The sequence below is a fragment of the Cupressus sempervirens genome, chromosome 10, assembly GCF_028749045.1.
Source record: "Cupressus sempervirens isolate cs-2001-9-10 chromosome 10, ASM2874904v1, whole genome shotgun sequence".
Classification (NCBI taxonomy): domain Eukaryota; kingdom Viridiplantae; phylum Streptophyta; class Pinopsida; order Cupressales; family Cupressaceae; genus Cupressus; species Cupressus sempervirens.
Genome location: NC_143127.1, coordinates 301,953,665 through 301,974,844, shown reverse-complemented (window position 1 = coordinate 301,974,844; position 21,180 = coordinate 301,953,665).

Below are 21,180 nucleotides of genomic sequence, written 5' to 3'. Positions count from 1 at the left end.
ACTTATTCTATCTGCATTAGTTGTAGCATTACTAAGAGGACTGTAATCCTTGTCAAAACAATTAATAAACTCCAAAGCTATTGAATAGACTCTCCATTTCTCTTTCTTTGTTTCTTGCTCCTAGAGAGAAAATTCATTCCTTATTACATCTTCAGGGAAATAGAATTCATGCTGACTTGGATGAAGCTTGATCCTATGTCTAAGAGCAGAATTGAAGAAATCTTCTGCATCACAAAAATGAGAGTGAGATACTACCATCTTATATTGATCCAAAAATTTTTAGAGGAAGATCCACCCCTCTTTATTTATTATAAACTGGTGAGCTACAATGCAAGTAAGAAAAATTGATCCTTTTCTCCTTTTGTGCAAAAGGTCTCCTCCACTCCTCCCAACTGGCATAAAAATTTAGCTATTCCTACCTTTAAAGGTACCTGATAGGGTAGTACATAGGGTGTCCCTTTGAATCCATAAAATCTAATGATAGTTGAGATTGGATATGGGATGATATCTCCCCAATTATGTGAAACTTTTAGACTATGGGGTCTGTCCATAGGCCTAAAAAGGTGCATTAGTGCCTTAGGAATTTTGGGATTGTCACTCAATATGAGGCATCTTAGTTTAGAAGCAAAGTACCTATCAAATCTAACAAAACTAGCATTTTCTACTTCCCCAGTCATGTCTACACTCCATAATTGAACTAGTAGTGCTTCCCCCTCTTGTTCCCTGTTTAAAACCATTTCTTTACCAAAATATGTAACCCCTTTAAATAGGAACATATGCATCAATAGGGAGTACTGACCCCAAACCTTCTCCACCTTACCCTTTGCAATCCCCACCAATCCACTTTGAATCTCATTAGCCAGGTAAGATGAAAAATCAAAAATTATTTCTACACCGAAAGAGGATATTTGGGTGATCATATACATGAAGCTCACTGGAATAAAATCTTCTTCACCCTCTCTGAAGACTCTGCATAAGGTCTTGTATATCTCTACCGCCTTGGCATTAAAACATGATTTCTTGAAAAGTTCTTAAGAAGATGATGTTATTGCTGGTAGGTTTCCAATTCTTCCGATGTGGGCCTTCAGTGCACCTAGTCTAACTACATCCCTTTTTAACATATATTATTTTTCTAATTCTATCAAATCAATGGACACATGATACCTAGTGAGAGGTCCCAAACTGAAAACGTCCCTAATCTCTTCTGGACTGATGGTAATTAAAACTTCACCATCCATTCTTCTCACTACCCTAGTGGCTTGATCATAACTCCTCGCCACAGCCTCAAGAAGGTCACAATCCATAAACACACTGGGAACAACTAGCTTTCCCAGATCAAAATTCCATATATTGGCATGTGGGGCATATAATTTCCTTTCTGTAAACCATTTTCTGAAAAAACTCAAACCAGTTTGAGAAGTTTGAGCATCCTAGACATTATTACCCTTATCATACAATCCATCAGCTATCCTTAGCCTAGGGTTCAATGAGGTTAACCTTTTAACTTGCGCTATCTCTAAAGTAGACTCAGGGAGCAACTCAAGCAAGTCATCATGCACATTTCTATCCAAATAGTTTATTTGACCTAAAAATCCCTTCTTTGGAGGCATCTTGGATTATTTTTAACAGAACTGAAAAGCCTACAAAGATTATGGTAGTACTACTTACTTGAATTCTATCTTTATTTTCCTCTATATTTCTACAAACTTTTCATGAATAGACAATTTCACAAATTCTGCCAGACTTCAACACGCTTTCCTTCAATAATTGCTTCTGCATAGGAATGGCTCAGAATCTTTGCTCACGTAAGATGAAACTAATGAAATCTTCTTTGTTATACTCTATTTTTTCACACGTGATGCTTTCATGTCTAATTAATATAGAGAGTGGCACCACATTCTATGTTTAAAGATGCGCCGTTGATCTTCAAAAATCCTACGATCATGTGATACGAAGAAAACAACTAGGTGTTGCACTTGACATGTTGGTCAATTTATCCAATGAAAATTTGTCACATATATAACTCTTTCCTTGATGGCGCTTATGTCTGAACCCACTTGCAACTGAAGATACATGTCAGCAGGTCACTACTTCGTTATGCATAAAGAACGAGCACCTTGCCATAGCGAAGCAACGACAACCATTGATCTGATCTAAATCTGACAGATGTTATGTTACTGGGCTTGCTCAGAAAGACAACGGTGTGCCCTCATTTGCCATGTCACTATATGTATCTCCCTAGAAACTCTTCATAGCGAGAAGACAACAGCCGTTGATCAAAGATGTAATCAAAGGTGGGGAAATTGCACGTGGTTTTTTGACTTATACTCGCTATGTTGCATAGCTTAAATAACATGCAACTTTTCAACGCAAGATAACGAGGACTGTTGATTCTGTTCTAATTTGATGCTCAAGATTTCTTACACATTTGATTAGAAGGGCATTGATGAAGTATTGAATTCTGCACAGTTGGCACCCTTTAAGATTTTACTTTAGTCCTAAGCATCATCCCACGTCACCAAAGGTCCCATCGGCTCTTGATTTTGCGGGGCCTCGCTACTTCGCTAATGGTGAGATGTCAATTTTTTCCGATAGCGAGGTAGCAAACTCCCACAAATTTAATGAATTTTGGCACCGTGAAATGCAAGGGTCCATCAAATTATTATTGCTGCTATTAACTACTTCTGACAACAGCAGTTATTACTTATCATACCACCTAGATTAATCATGGTACTGACGAATTGCAATGTTACCGACTCATCAATTTCATGGGCCTTCCTACTTCGCTAACGGCGAGATGTCAAATTTTTTGATAGCAAGGTAGTGAGACATCGAAAAAATCATCATTCTGGCTTTGACTTCAGACTGCTTCTGCTGGGTCCCCTTTCCTGTTTTGATGATAATTGCAATGTGTACTTGAATAATAAATCAGCAAAAAAAAAAAGCTCCGACTGTCGTATCTTCATTTTGCAGTGCCATGTTATAAACATTTTAGCACTCACTACCTCGCCAAACATAAAAAGTGCCCATGTTTGCATAGCAAGGTAATGACAATGGTGGATCTACTTAGATCGAACGGTTGGGGAATATGAGAGGAAAGGTATCTCGGGGGCGTAGAAGATAAAAAGACGATAGAACATTCACCTTATTTGAAAATTCAAATATTTCGCTCCTAACAATTTATGAATAGAAAGGAACATAGGGTTTTCACAAGGTTTTTTCAAAGGCTAGTAAATGGATGAATTATCTAGAAACCCTATTATCCATTAGAATGAAAAATCTAACTTTTCTACAATTAGATAAAAGACTTCTATCAAACAAAAAGTCAGACCAACAATCATCTCATAGTCTATCAAGCTCATCTCAAAAGGAATTTCATCAAGAAGGTGCTCCTATGACACTTTCAGCCAGGTGACATGGTCCTCAAAGAGAATATGAAAGTCCAAGCCGATCAAGAAAAGAAAGGCAAGTTTGAACCTACATGGCTTGGTCCTTATGTTGTCACTACATCCTTTGGCTTCGGAGCCTATTAGCTATCTACACTAGAAGGAGAACTCTTGAATGATCCTACTAACATCCTTCATCTCAAGAAGTTCTATGCCTGAAGATTCTTGGTATACCCAGCTTTTGAAAAATACAAAAAAATAGTAAAGAGAAATAAGTGTCCAATGGTGAAAACTTGGCAATTCAAGTGCCTTGGATAGGTACCTTGGTGAAAACCTGGTAATTCAGGTGCCTTGTGTACTAAGACTAATCCATTATCTATCACTATCCTATCCCTCATCCATCCACCCACCATCCCATAAAACACCTGCTTGTTCCCTTGGTGTTCCAACCAAATATCCAAAATCCAATGAAGCTTGTAAATACCTCCTTGTACAGCTTGTAAATCTTGTACCTCAACTTGTAAATCTTGTATCAGAGCTTGTATTATACCTTGTAAATCTTGTATCATCCCTTGTATCATAACCTGTATATCCACATCTTCTCCAAAGCTTGTACCATAATCTAGCTTGTAAATAATCTTGTATCCTAGCTTGTATCCTATCACATGCACACAAAGAACCCCATTTTCACTTAAGCTTTTCGCAAACCATCTACCTATTCGCCTATCAACTATTACAAACATCCATTCCTTCACCAACATTTCCATCTCACAAAACCAAAACATGAACAATCTTGTACATTTGTAACATATCTTGGTCTGTCAGCTTGTACATCCTCTTTAGTTTAGTACCATTGTATCTATCCAGCTTTCGTGTTAGTTCCTCCTTGATCAGCATCTTGCACACATCACACAACCCTTGGTTAGCAATTCCAATGCATCCTTTAGCTAGATCTCATGTCACTAAAGTGTTATCCTTCTTAGTTCAGCTTGCCAGACACATCACTCATCCAGATCCATCAGCTTAGATGCTCGCCGATAGGTCCTTGTAGGATATAGCTTTTCTCATGTCTAATCTTGGTCCGTTAGTACCTCGTCCCACCCATCTCATTGGAAAATGGTTCTCTTTTGGATTTTCACTTTCTTTTGATTTGGAATCTTCCCTTTTGGGTCTTAAAGTATCTTTTCCAAATAATCTAATTATTCCCTCCTCAAGGTTGCCAAGATCTTCCATATCATGGTATACTGCGAATGGGGCAATCTGGGTGTAAGGTCTCGATCAACTCTTTTATTTATTTATTTATTTTGCTTGTGGGTTACCCAGTGTCAATTTCACTCTGATTCTTTTGAGATTCATGTGTGATGCTAGGGAAATCCTTGCATGTTTGTTTTGAGTCAGTCCGTCAGTCCTTTGAACAGTTGATGAAAAGGCCTTGATGTTCTTGGTAACCTTGGCAATTAACCAATAGTCCTATAGCAAATCTAGTGCTCAAATACATGATGATACTTCTCTTTGAAGTATCGCCCTGCTCAAAAAAGCTTCAATGATTTCCCTTCATCTCCATTATCCCCCATCCATCTCTAACATCCATCTCTCCTACCCCAAGCTTATGCATCAGTATCTCTTTGAATCAATCTTCACTTTTAGCTTTAGGGATCCACAATCCTAGTCTTAGGGATCCACCAATCCAATCAATCCACCAAGCCTCATCTTTCAAGCTCCACAATCCTAGTTCTAGGGATCTCTGCAACCCATCTTCCACCAATCTAACTCTTTGAAATCCTATTGCATCAGCTTTATCATCACATCATCCATCTCCCTATCCTAGATTCCTTTTTATAGCGCTCTGCTCCTTCATCCTCTACAATCCCTGAGATCTTAAGCTTGCTTCCTCTTGTGCCTCTAATTCTCCCTTTATCATTCTCCCGTAGTGAGAGTTTGAGCTAACTAAACCTCTTCTCTTAAGCCAATCTGAGTCTCCTTGCTCATCTCAGATTCTTGTACTTTTCAAGAAGTCGTCAAGCCTCGCTTTCTCTCTCCACTGCCTTCTTGAGGGGGCATCTCGCAGTCCATTCTCTCCTCTTCTGCTCTAGCCTTGGGCATCTTATTTTCTTATCTTTGATGCCATGCCACTTGCGGCATCACATCAAAGAGGGGAAAAATGTAGACACCTAAATCCTTCAGAAAATAAAGTATTTTTATTTTTTGAAAAAAAATTTGATGACATCATCATTAATTAATTAATTAATTATTTTATTTATTTATTTATTTTTATGCCATTAAATCCCTTTATCTTAATTTAAAATATTTAATTAAGAAATCCCTCCCAAAAATGTTTAAATCTTATTTAAACATTATTTCCTTATTTATTAATTATTTAATTAATAAATTGACCAAAAAACCCAAAATAAATAAAAAATTTATTTTTTGCCCAAAACTTGGCCAATTTTCTTAAGACCACTAACCTCTTCCAAAATCTTCTAATCCTTCTCTAATTTTGATTAAAGGCTAATCCCATCATTTCCTACCCCTAATCCCAACTCAAAATATTTAATTAAGATTAAATATTAATCCTCATGTTTATTAACAAAGTTTTAATAAATATCTCCTCAACCCAAACCCTTGAAATAAATAAAATTTTATTTATTTCCTAAAAATCTAATTTATCCTCATCCTAAGAAGTTCTAGACTCTTCTAGAAAGTCTTCATCCTCATCCTAGGAAGTTCTAGACTATTCTAGAAAGTCTTTATCCTCATCCAAAGTCTAGACTCTTCTAGAATATGTCTTTAAACCTAATCCTAATCCCCTTCTAACGTTGTCACATTCCTTAAACATGGGTTAAGACTTACTAACCCAAGCCAAAGTTAACAAATATCTCCTCCTTCACCCACCCTCATTAAATGCCATCCACTTTCCTATCCCTAAGCTAATCCTAAACCATCCTAATCCATCCTCTAATCATTTGCACAATCCTAAGCAAGCTTAAAACGTTCCTAATCATGCCCAAGTCAAAATTCCTCTCATCTCCCTCAAAATATCCCATCCATTAAACTTTATAAAGCCCCCTAGGCCATAAATGACTCTTCCAAGCCCCTTTCATTGCTCTTACAAGCCATTATGAGGGTCTTTATGAAGATTTTATCCCTTGAACCTCCTTTGTTCACTCATCTTTCCCCTTTCCTCCATCCTCTCACCCTGTGACATGTGTCACTCCCTGATTGGTTGTAAGGAAGCACAATCCATGTGCTCTCTTCTCATGCAATCTGAGCCCTCCATGAGCTTTTCGCCATCCTTGCATCTTAGCCCTCAATCCCTCAAGCCTCTTGCCTATAAATTGGATCCTTCCCATTTGCAAAACAATAGAATCCATGAAGTAAAGTCATCATGCCATTTTAGGAATCCATTTTACATCAAAACCATACACTCACACCCAAATTCCAACTCCATTTGAAGCCCTTTTTTGAAGCATAAGCTTGAGCATACATACTATCTATTTAGACAAAGCCACTCAACAAGAGAGATTCTCAATTGAGAGTTCATCTTAGTCTATCTTGAAGTTTATGAATTTTTTTTAGTTTGTAGAAGCTTTATTTAAATTTGGTTTCTATTAGCATACTAACATTCCTCATATACAGGCATCAACTAAATTTTATTGATGCTTGACACCTACTGTATATTCACTTGACATCCACTAAGTTTTTTCTATTCTTGGCACCTATTACTTTTCTCAACACTTGAAATTGCTCAGCTCCTTCTATTTCACTCAACACACACTAAATTTTGCATGTTCTTGACACCAACTGAAAAACTGCTCAGAATGAACTAGCTTGCTTGGCACTCACTAATGAACTTAGTCAAGCTCTATAGACAACTTTGTTACAAATTATTCTTCTAAAGTTCCTAAGTGTGACCAACCTCTGTATCTTCAAGTATACCATCAATACATCATTTTATCATTGTCTTAACTGATCCTTGCGCTTCATTACAAAACCATAACTCAACCTTTCCTTAGGTACTTTTATTACATCTTGTTGATTAAATCCTCTTCATCAATCAACTAAGTGATAGTACTTGGATCTCATAAGCAATTTTCATTCTAGAAAATAGTAGGTTTGACATCAATGACAAAACAATGATTGAAAACATTCTTTATCAACAATCTCCCTCTTTGCAAACAATCTTCCTTCTTCAACAATGATCTTTTCAATCAAATTTTTGACAAATTGATTGGATGGACTTTTTGGATTCGGTAAGACATTCAGTTTTCTTAAGGATAAGTATTATTGGCCACAAATGTATAAGGATGATCATAATCTTGTAAGGAGTTGTAGAATTTGTCAACCTACAAAAGGAGTAAGTTAGAATACTAGATTGTATACACCTATTTTTGTTCCTGAGAAACCTTGGAGTGAAATTAGTATAGATTTTGTTCTTGGATTACCTAAGAAAATATGAGGGTATATGATTCCATATTTCTTATTGTGGATATATTTTCTAAGATGACATATTTTATACCATGTAAGAAGACATCAAGTGTTATTCATATTGTTGAGATTTTCTTCAAATACATTGTAATATTGCATGGAATACAAGAAGTATTATTTTTGACAGAGATAGTAAGTTTTTTTGGTTATTTTTTGAGGATTTTGTGGAAAAAGATGTATACTAAGTTGAATTTTAGTTCTACATTCCATCCACAAACAACTAGATAGATAGAGGTTGTGAATAGAAGCTTGGGTAATTTGTTGAGATGTGTTGTTGGAGATAATCTGAATAATAGGGATATGGTATTGGCACAAGATGAGTTTGCATATAAAAATTCTATGAATAGGAGTACATGGAAGAAAGCTTTTGAGATTGTTACTGGTATTTGGCCTAGAGGTATATCAATTTTGAGGTATGTTTCTAGTGAGGATAAGAGAAATGATGAAGGGGAAGAATTTGCTAGTTTTATGTAGTCTTTGCATGAGGAAATGAACATGTAGTTGGAAAAAAGTAATCATAAGTATAGGGAGAATGCATATAAGTCTAGGAGACATCATGCTTTTGAAGTTGGTGATGAGGTGATGGTTCATTTCAAGAAGGTTATATTTATTGTTAGAACATATAGTAAGTTAAAGAGTTTTGAAGAATTTTTACAATGGTAATGCTTATAAAATTGAGTTTCCTGATGACATCAATAAATCTCCTATATTCAATGTTTCTAATTTGCATAAATATCATGAGTCAAATATGAAGTTGTTGTACTAGTGGTGTAGGAGTACTTCCAATATCTACCATTACAAGTACATTAGGAGGATCAAACACAAAGGTTTGGGATAGGATTTTGATCTAGAATCCAATGTTAGAAATAATGTCCAAATTGTAAGGCAAGGAGGCATTAGGTGTGTTATGAACCTGATTGTCTACCTTAGTCATTTTATGGACAATTTCTAGGTAGAATGAGGATAATATAGTCTAGAAGGTTAAATAATGATTTTTTATTAATTAAAACCTTCTTAGAATCCTAGGTAGGGTCTAGGATTAATGTTAAAAAAGCTTGGAGACATTTGACAAACTTAAAGTTGTCAAAGTTGTCAATGTTGCATAATGCAACTTTTGTGCAAAAATACAATGTTTGAATCCCAACATTCACAACCACCTTTATCAGTTGGAACTATTTGGGAATAACATAAATAATGTTGAAAAACCTTTCTCAACATAGAAGAGAAGAATATATTGTAATCATTGTTTTGAATCAATAAAATTATATAATTTTCTTATTAAAATTATTTGAGAAACCATTCATATGGAATTGTATGGATTCAAAAAGTTGAAGAATGTTCTTATGAAGGATTTTCCAGTGGTTTGAGACTTTGAAGATAGACTGGTTAAGAAAAATCAAATTTTTGGCCACAGGGACGCCTAAACTAGGGTTTTGAGAGAAAATTTTCTTTCCTAGAGATTCCATCATTGGAAAAAGATAACGCTTAGTGGAAAGAATGGGGAGAGGATGTGCATTAAGATTGGTTGGGTCTTAGAAGAGGAATTATAAGATGTTGGGAGAAAACACTAGACCCTCTAGACATGCATCTAAATGTGACTATTTAGATTTGGGTCTTTGAGGCATAACTTGGCCTAGGGGTGGAATAGAACCGTAGGAAATTGGACTTAGATTTTTTGACATGTCCCTGAAGTATTCCAATAGAATTGGTTGGAAGACTTTTTTTATTTCTTGTACTTTCTTTGAAAAAGAGGCTTAATTAGCCCTATTATGCCTAGGAGAGTTTTGCAAACAAATTAAGTTGGGAGATTGGTCAAGAGTCCTAACTTGGCAGGGATTGTTGATTTATGGATTGGAGTGTTTGGAGGAATTTAAGAATTTTTTGTGGTGGAATTCCAAGAAATTTGCCTTCACAAATCCTTAGTTTCTCCTTGTAGCCCTATTTGGAGTTTTAGGTGAGTAGGTTTATCTCCAAAGTATATGGTTGATTTTTGAAGTACATAGTTAATTTTTTGAAGTACATATTTGGGGGACTTGTGTATGAAAACATTTATAAACAATATCTAAGGTTGGAAGAAGCCCTATTTCATCCCTAAAAACCTTGGCTTGAAGTTTTTGTCTTGCTAGGCATCAAGGAGGTGTCTTAGACTTTGAATTTGACCTAGTCTAAAGAGTGTGGGTATTGGGAATCACATAGTGGAGTCTGGTCTTGTATTTTTGTGAAAATTTTGTGCAACTATATGGAACACACCTTGGGTATATAGAAGGGGACTCTTCACCAAATAGATGATTGTCCTAAGATGTAGATTGAAAAGGTTGAGCATATATTAGATCAAAGAATTGGGAAAAGAATAAGAGGAAAAGATTAATATGAATATTTGATGAAGTGGAATAATAGACTAGTTGAAGATTCCACATGGATTTCTCAATCTGAGTTGGATTTAGCTTAGTTTTTGACACTTGCATGATTCAAGAGAACCATTTCCTTCAACCCTAATTGTGTGGTGTAGGAGCATACTGGGTTTCCCTATAATCCTTCTCATTTTGATTCATTTTGTCAATTAATAGTGAGTTCAAATGTTTGTCGACTTGTAGTCATTGCCAAGTTCTTGCATGTGCCAAGCTTTCCAACATTGGTCAAACATTTCTATATGTTCTAAGTTGTCCAGTGTTGGCCAAGTGCTCATTTGTGCACCAAGTACACCTAATATTTGGTGATTCTTAGTTCCTTCTTTGGATGATTTTGTCTATGATTGGTTATTATTTTGAGCCAACTAGAGCATTTAATTTAGATCATGAATTAATTATATTATAGATCATGTCTTGGGATGGGTGAAAACTATTTTATGGTCAACCTTCTATTGTGAAAGGATCTAGAATCCTTTGTAAGCCATTTTGGAAAGTATAATAGGGATATCTAGGTTTAGGTTAGGTATAAATTAGAGATTCTAAATGGGAGAGAAAGTTGAGGGAGATGGAAATCAAAATTTAAGACTTGTGAAATTTATAAGTTTGGGATTTTTTTAATAATATTGGTCCTAACCCAAAAGGCTTCACAGTGGAGTGTGTATATTGATAATTTGACAAATCAATAAATTAAATACTCTTCACTCTCTCCCCTTGGCATTGTTCTCTATGTTGTTTGCATCTTTTGTGATTACTCAATAGGGTGACTAACTAGTTAAGTGAGCCACTGGCCCTAACTTTTTAGTTTCCTCCTTGTTTCATATCATCCACAAATATTTCAACTAACAGTATTCCTTTACCACCTTCAATTTTATAGTAAAAATTACTGTTATCATTTGTAATGCCACACTAAGCATAATCAAAAGATTGAAAAACCAAAGAACAAATACCATAAACACAACAAATTTATAAATTCAAAAATCATTTTAAAATTCTCAATGAAAATGGTAAACCATCTGTTATCAGCATTTACTTAGTTTACTTAAGTTTCTTTTACATTGACTTCACATCTACAGGATGTATAGTTATATACTATATCAATTAACACTTATATTTGTTAAATTGGAATTGATAACCATTTTAAAACTCTGCTATAACCGTTTTAACAAAAGTCACGAGTGGTGTTGAATCAGTATTTTACCGTGTTCCCATTATCATAAGAACACTTATTAAGAAATTCAAACCAAAGCACAATTCAACAACTATCAACTGTCATGAGCATTCCAAGCACATATTAACACAATACCACAACTGTTAATATAGTTTACTTTTTATGCTAAGTGTTCGATGTAAAGTCCGTCCTCAGTTTTACATAATTATACAACGGTTGCCTATGCTACAGGTTTTCATAAAACTCAAATGTCATTAAAGACTATTTTGTTACCCTTGTTTTATAACAACCATTATGAGATGAACACAATATCGCACTCGCATTTATGTTTTTCCAAGTCTATACATAACCAAAAACTCATGAAATTGTAAATTATTGACTATTCCTTCATCCTTATACAAGTTGTTCAACACAAAAAAACCCATAAGCCATGCAAATCAATAATATCACATGCACGCATTTCTCATTGATTCAACACGGTGAACCCTTATTAAAACTTACCACGACACAAATGGATATATATAAAAACTGCTAGACATATAAAATCGAACCCATGCCAAAACCTTTTAAAGAGCAACTGTGTCATAAGTAGAGTGATGAATATATGACAAAATGTCAACATAATATCCAAATGAAACACCAGAGAGAAAGACCTTGGCTTATTAAAATTGAATGTGAAACAAACAAACCTGATTTAAATAACCACAAATTCCAAAAATGCAAATAGAAATACACAAAATTACTTATTACCCATTACCAGGCTTATATATTACAAACTGAGCTATCAAAGTAATTACCCCCATACCCACATTCGAGTGTGGGAATACACAGAACTCAGCAACTTAATTGCCAAACCCTGCATACTCATACCCTAGGGTGTCGATATCCGAATCCTTTCAACAAAACAAACTTAAACATTCAAAATTTATAATTTCAAAATAGAGCATTCACAATAGTAGAAGGATAGGGATAAAGAAAGGCCCCCTACCTCAAATATAATAGTAGGTGGAAAAGCCCCAACAAGCTCGATGCAAAGCCTCAAGAACCCAAACAGAAAACAACCTTCGCAGAGCTGCCACACACATGCATATGAAAACAACTTCACAGTAAAGGTTGGTAGAAGAATCAATAATAATGACAACCATCTATTGATAAATAACTCCATCGAGCTCAACCCCATAAGATGAGATTTCTTCCAAACCATGATGTCAATACTCCAGCAACAACTCACAGGTGTTCCAATGCACAAAGCAAAATGGCCAAAACCCAACAAACTCAAACCAAAATGAAATGGCCGACCCATTCCTTGAGTGCCATTAATCTCTCATTAAAATGCATTAAATTCAACTGCAAGGCTGAGTACAAATGGCAGACCAAATCCACCACCATAGTTTGGCTTACAAATCCATTACATGTTACTATTAACATATTCCATATCAAAGCATTCAAAACCCAGTAATATTACTAATCAAGAGTTAATAAAACTAGGGTTATTTTCTTCATAATAATTTCAAATGAATCAATGCTCTGCAATCAAATCTACATAAGTCCATATAAAAACATAAGCATTTGAAACAAGCAAATCATTTAACATTATGCATCAGCAAAACACAAACTGTAGCATAACATCGCAATTAAATATATATTTCTTTTAGCTGATAAGTCAAATAGAACTTGAAATAAAATTTTCTAATATTAATCCAAAATATTGTGCATACACAACAATCATGTAAAATCAAAGATATCTAACATGATAATCTAAAGACAGCAATAAGTTCTAACATAAAACACATGTTCCCAGAACTTTAAAAAACCAAGTTTTACAGATAATACGATCATAACAACAGAAAATAAATCTAAAACCACAAATTCTTAATATGTAGTAGAACCCAAGTAGTGGTTAGGCATGACATCATTAGTCCGTGCAAAACCAATCTTTACCAAATAATTGTTCATCCTTTCATACCATGCTCTAGGGGAATGTTTCAGTCCATATAGTTCTTTGTTAGTTTACATACTCTATTCTTCTTGTTGGAATCAAAAAATCCTTCTAGTTGTTCATTGCAAACCTCTTCTTCTAGTATTTCATTCAGAAGTGCATATTTCAAATCCATTTGATAAATGTTAAATCATTTGTAAGAAGAATATGCAAATAGGGTTCTAACTCCTTCTAATAATACAACTAGGGAAAATGTCTCTCCATAGTCAATTACTTCTTGTGTATATCCTTTGCATACCAATCTATCTTTCTTTCTTATGATTTCTCCTTTTTTATTCACCTTGTTCCTAAATACCCACTTTGTGCTAGTAACATTCTTGTCCTTTGGTCTAGAAACCAAAGACCATGTTTCTTTCTTCTCTATCAATTCAATTTCTTCATTCATTGTTTGAATACAATCTTTATTATCAAAAGAATCTTTGACTATTATAGGTTCAATCTCACAAAGTAAACATTTATCACTTCTTAATATTTTCATTTTCATGACTCCATGGTCCTTATTTAAATTGATTTTTTTAGGTGCACAATGTCTTCTTGCATAATTTTTTAGTGTAGGTTCTTTTCTTCTTTCTTATTCTTCAAGTATATCTTGAAAATTTATTTCAAGTTCATTTTGTATCTATGCTTCTATTTTTGGTTTCTTCGCACTAGTTCCTTGTTTTTGATAGCTTCTTGTATCTTGACATCATTTTTCTAATACTCAACACCTACAGTCTATTCCTTGACAGCCTCCTACTACAACTCGACATTCACACTTTGTTTGTTGTTGTTATGTATCCTTGTTATCTATCTTAGATAAGGTCTAGGGAACACCTTTATTCATATCTATGAATGTGATATAATCTTTAGGTTCTATCTTGTATTCAAATTCATTATTTTCTTCATATTCATCAAGTTTTACATAAATTCACTTTTTACAACTTTATTAGTGTTAGAATTCAAACATTTATATGATTTTCTCTTAGTGGAATATCCTAGGAATATGTCATCATAACTTTTAGCATCAAGTTTTCCATTTCTATTGTCCTTCAATATTTAGCATTTTCTTCCAATGACTTTAAAATATTTTAGATTAGGTGCATACCCATACCATAACTCAAAGGGTGTAATATTTTTACTTTTCTTGACTTGTACTCAATTTAAATTATAGATATTTGTGTTTACAAATTATCTCAAGTATTTCTTTGATACAATCCTCTCCATCTCACTATTCTAGCACAATCAATGATTGATCTATTCCTTCTTTCAGTTATTCCATTCTGGGGATAGCTCCTAGGTACTGACACTTATCTCTTGATTTCTCTATCATTGCATAATATATTGAACTCATTAGAAATAAACTCTCCTCCTTTTTTAGACATCAAGAAATTTAGACTTCTATCTATTTTATTATCAACTCTTTCCAAATACCACTTAAACAATTGAAATTTATCATATTTTTCTTTAAGAAACATCATAGTCATCATTATAGAGTAGTCATCAACAAAAAGAATGAAATATTCATCTCTATAGTATCTTTTCACTCCAATATATGTCCAAAAAGGTCACTATATACCAACTCCAAAATATCCTTAGATGAATATGATTTTCTCTTGAAACTAGACTTTGTCATTTTTCCCAACTGACATTGTTGTTTCTCTCAATCTTTGTAATCCTCTTATTCTTTTCATCTTACTATTTTTTACCAAATTATGAAATTTCACATGACATAAGCTCGTATTTCATATCCATATGCCATCAAATTGTGCAAACAACAATGTCTCATCAGATAGGTCTAGATAGAGCAAGTTACCTCTTTTTTTTCCTACTTCCAATTAGTTCACCATTTGCATCAAATATCTTGGCCTTCTTATGACAAAATTAGACATTATATCCTAATTTGTTCAATTCTGAAATAATCAACAAGTTATAGTTAAGTCCTTCAACCCAATAAACATTGTCAAATTTGATCTTATGAGTAAGTTTAATTGATCCTTTATCTTTCACAGGGCATGGTGCATCATTACCAAACATGACACAACTACCTTTATATTGTTCCATGGTTTCAAACTTACTTTTATAACTAGTCATGTAATATGAGAAGCCATTATCAATTATCCATCTATCGCCTTTACTCACATATGAACATCATGTAGTCTAATCATCTTCATCAAAATATTCTTTCATGGAAACATAGACAACTTCTTCATCATTACTATGGAACTCATTGTTAGTTTTTTTTAATATTTTTTTTAAAGAAATATAATAAATTTTCTTACCTTTTTTTTTGTAGTCTTTGTTTCTTCTATTAGCTCTTTCATCTCTTCTACCTTTATACTTGATTTCCTCTCTTTCATCTTTGTCTTCTTTGTCAGGACACCTTGCAACAATGTGACCAACCTTAAAACATGTAAAAAAAATTAGAGGAAGTTTACCTTTGAATTTTCCTTTATCTCTTGGAAGTCTTCTAGTAATTAATGCTTCAAGCTCATCAAGATCATCATTAGAAATATTACTAGCACTATTCACATATTTTCCTTTTCATTTCTTGTTAAGAAGCAATTTTGATTTGAAATCTAATTCAATAGTAGTATGAGTAAAAATATCAAACTTTGACAATTCAAAATCAGTAAGCCTACTAACTAATCCTTCCAAAATTAGATTGTTACCACAGGTACATCTCAATTCTTGTATTTTAGAAAATCTAATAACATAAATCGAAAGTAAGGTTCTCAGTACCTTGTTGGTCATAGTTTCATCATCAATCTTTCCATTAGATCCTCTTATAGAATTTACCATCTCTTTGACATGACAATAGTATTGAACAATGGTCTCATCTTCCATTATTCTCATCTCATCAAATTTGCATCTCAATCTTTCTAATTTCTCTCTCAAAAAAATGGTGTCTCCTCCATAAAAATTTTTTAGTGTATCCCATATTTTATTAGTAGTAGCACACTTCTTTATGTCATCAAACTTGGTATAGCTTAGAGCTGATGCAATCTCCAACATTGCCTGATTATGTTTTTGCTTCTCTTTCATTTTCTAAGTTGTTAGAGCTCTTGGTATTTCTACATAGTGTATTTTTTCTTCTTCAATTCTTTCTAGATGTATCTTCATGCAATTTTTCCATGCAAGGAAGTTCTATTTGTTTAGTCTTGGTACCTCAATTTTGCACATCTTGATCTTTAGCTTCAAGTACCCTCAAAATTTTCTCTACAAGAACCAATGCTTTGATACAAATTGTTAGAATGATTTTGAATAACTAGGGGTGGGGTGAATCATTTATCCTCATGTTTAGATGTACAAACTAAACTTTTAATCACTTCAAATATGGGTATATGCAAGACCATGAGGTGCCAAAAAGTGGTGAAATGAAAAAAAATTACTTTCATCTAATTTTGATGAAATGAAAATAATTGATTAAGCACATTATTATCTTTCCATTCATATAATTGATTTGAAATTATGATTTTAGTAATTAATTATTACTTATTTTCTAATACAATTTCTTAGAAAGTGCAGTTTTACATACTAATTTAAGAAAACTCATAACTTTAAAGTGGTATAACATTTTCAAAATCCAAAAGATGTGTCACATCCTATGTTTTTACTACTATGAGGAAAACAAGAAAAAATATTAACTTGTATAGTTTTGAATGAATTAAGGTGGTCAAACATGAGAGTTTTTTTATTCCAAAAGAAGTTATAGAAAAAAATTCAAAATTAATCATTTACTTAGAATTTAAAATTACAAAAAAATATGCATCACATCTGAGTATGAGTGAAATTCTAATATATATAATATTTAAAACATATATTATCATTTGATTGTGAAAAAGGTGGTTAGACATACACCTACTTCTTATTTTTTTCTAAATTTTTTGGTACTTTTTCATTGAAATTCCAAATTTTGACCAATTAAATTATTTTTTATGAGAAAATGGATAACATTTTAGAAACTATATTCCATTTACTATAGGCTATATTCTTACAATTATTTTATATAAGGTTCATAAATAGTTCAAGGTTTCACATCAAGTTGACTAACATTGATGTCCTAATTTATTATTGCCACTTAAGGCCATAGTTTGGCCCACCATGATCCTACACATACCCATACTTCAGGTCTAATCATTAAGTAGCTTAGTCTTTATAGAAAATAATGTAGAACATAAAAATTTTAGTCCACTTTCCTAATAGTAACAAACTTGTAGTGTAAAACATACACAATAAAACATATCAAATAAAATCCACACAAGTAAGACACTGGGATTTAACGTGGAACCCCAATTTGGGAAACACCACTAGTAACATGCTACCAATTTTTACTCTTCTAAAGTGATTTATATAAGGATTCAGCCCTATTAAATGTTACAAGACACATTGTTAAATGTGACCTTGTTATAGGATTTAACCACTCTTTTAGAAGTGGCCTTGTTAGAGGGCTTTAGAAAATTCTAGTAGAATTGTGAGGCCTCACTTGATCCGTCATAGTATAGATGGCATTTGCATTATGAAGCTTCTAATTTGATGTTTTGATATACTTTCAAGACTATAGGGTTATTCTATTTTAATATCCACATTTTGATGATCTGCACTTATGTCAGCATATTAAGACCTAAATGATATAATTAATAATTTCATTCATGTACTAACCTTTTTTTTCAATTGCTTAGATAGAATTTGAATTGTAGAAATGCCTATAATGTAATGTTTAAGTGGGGCTAGGTTACTTGCTTTTTGATATTCAATATTTGGATATTTTGACATTATTCAAGACTTAGTAGGACAATGGCTTATTTTATCTATTAATTTTGACATTTACAGTAGTGTTCTGCATCCACGATATGTACTATGAACTTGATATTGTGAATGGAATGATTGAACACATGTGTATGAAACTTTATGACATGATAGAATTAGATTATGATATGATGATTATGGTGATTTATGATTTAATGTGATATCTAGATAAATGTTAATTTGATTATGATGCTTTATGATTTAATGTGATATGTAGATAAATGTTAATTTGATTATGATGTTTTATGATTTAATGTGATATGCATATAAATGTTAAATTGATAATGATGATTTATGATTTAATGTGATATGCAAATAAATGTTGATTTGATGGTTTATGATATGCATACCTTGACATTTTTACATTTTGAATGGTTTATTTAAAATGATTAGGAAAGGAAATTTAATTAAATTATGTTAATAAGATTTCATAACATTGGAAATTATATGCATTTATGATATATATTTATATGACCTCCTTGGACTACTGATGCTTGAGTTTAATGTGTAGGAAGTGGAACCGTGAAAATTTTGGGGGGGGGGAACAAGATCCAAACCTATGTGAATATAGTTTAACCAAGGAAAATCTTTGGAAGATTCAAAAGCCTCATTGTGACTTTATTTTGTAAATGTAAGTTTTCATGTATGTGGAAAATTTTAATCATAAAGATGCATTAGGAACATGTCATGGTGACATAGAATGTGCTTTTATCTGTCACCTGACACTTGTGAATTTTGTGTATAATGACATGTCATTTAGTGTTTTGGCTCATGGTGGCATTTTACCCTAAAACTAATTACCCTATTAATGAGTAAGTAAACCCACTTGATAAGGGGTAAGATGGGTTACTACCAAAGGAAATTCGAATTTGGACTTGGCTAGGGTTTTTAGGGGTCATTAGCTAGTCCCAAAGTATCTTTTATGTGGAAATGAGCTATCTATATGATAGTATAACATGTTAGGGACCTAATTTTTACCCTGATAGTGACTAGATAGCCTAGGGGGCCCCTTTATCCATGCATTCTTCCATCAATTCAAAATTTGAGTTTTCACATGTATTTTATCCCATGTTTCCACTAATTCAAATATAACAAATTTAGAGGGAGAAAATTTTGTAAGAGGAAGTGGCTTGGTGTCTTTGCTAAAATATTTAGTGGAAAGGCCTTATTAGAGAATCTTGGACAAACTAGTGGGGTATTCACCCACTTCCTAAGTTTAGAGATAGTTAGGGTTTTGGGAGGAAGACTAAGGGATCTCTACAACAATTATCATTTCCTTTATCTTAGACCAAGGTAGGTGTTAAAACCATGATCATTTCCCTTTTGCATCACATAATGAATTTGCAAATGTGGAGTGTTTTTATGGGATCTTGTATTGCTATTGTGAATCTTGGTATTGTGTTGTAGTGGTGTGATTGTGCATTGTGTTTCATGAATTTACTTGATTTTCTTTCTTGAATCTCCTTGTTTTGATTTGAATGTCGAGTTTTGTTTTGGGTGTGAGGGCTTCACTCACCCTTTGGGAAGGGAAGAGAAGCCTAGGGTGAAGGGCTTAGTTGAGCTTGAAATATAGTTGAGAACCTTGTAGTATGGGCTCCATTGTATGCCATATTCATTCATATCTTGCTTTGGGGGTGATAAGGGAAATGATGGTGTAGAAAGGAAGATTATGGAATATGGGTATTCAAGGATGCTATAGTTAATGGTAGCATGTTGGAGGATATTTGTGAAAGCCCTAAAAGGGCATGGAATTTGTTGATTTTTGAAAGCCCAAAAGGGCATGAAAATTACTTATTGCAGATATGTTATGATATGTCAAGTCTCCTTTTTCAAAGCACACCTTCACTCTATGTTCAATGTTTCCAATGGTGAATCAATGTGTAAGCCATGGGAGGGATTGTTTTGTGTTATGTGATATGTTCTATGCATTAGCAAGTGTTGTGTGGGTGTATCCCATTTGGACTTGTTTCCTTTTCTTGGTGGGTGGCTTCATAGAAGCCTAGGATAGGAGGTGAGCCTCCATGGTTCCAAGTTTGTGTTGTGTTGCAGGTCTTTGGAAAGATGATTCCTATGAAGAGATTAGGGTTTATTCTTGGAAATTTTGGAAACCGAGTGAGTATGGGGATACAAATCTTCCATATCATTGTAAATGTGTTCAGATGATAAGTCCCCATGATCATTTCATTGTGATGTAAAGAGGGATATTCTTATTATTTTATCATGTTGAAATTGTGTACGGGAAGATTGAAAAATTGTATATAGTTTATATTCATTGTTATTTTTCACATTATTTAAATTTATGTAAAATTGAGGATCAGGTGAATAAGACACTTCTCCTTATAAATCATTTAGAAGAAATATTTCCTAAGGGTTATATTCTTCCTATATAGTTAAGTCAATCAAAAACATAGATAATTGCATTGAAATTGATATGTTATGCATTCAATAAAATTGAACAAATTTATTATGTTTGATAGCCCATTGTATATGCATGATCATTAACTCATTTGTATTTCATGTTTGAATAGCTCCTTAGACGAGATAAATGCTATAGTAATATCAATTTGCAAATCAAAATTGATAGGGAAGTTGAGACAAATCATTAGCACTTCATGATTCTGGTCTTCAAAAAAGAAATATGAAGAACAAACTCTTGACACCAAATTTTACCTTCATGTAGCAACACATTTTAGTCTCTAGAATTTTTATGGGATGGAAAACTAAATCCATCCCTATTACAAACCAATAAAATAATACAGGGATATGCCTAGATTCTATTAATAGGAGCCAATAAGTAAAAAGGGTTATCATATAAATTAAAAATGGTGTGTCTCCCCAACCTTTCCCAAGAAGATTCATGTGATCCTAAGGGGGATGTAAAACACCTAGTCATATCACATCACAAAGAAAATCACAATAAAAAATAAATTAATTCTAAAACTTTAATAA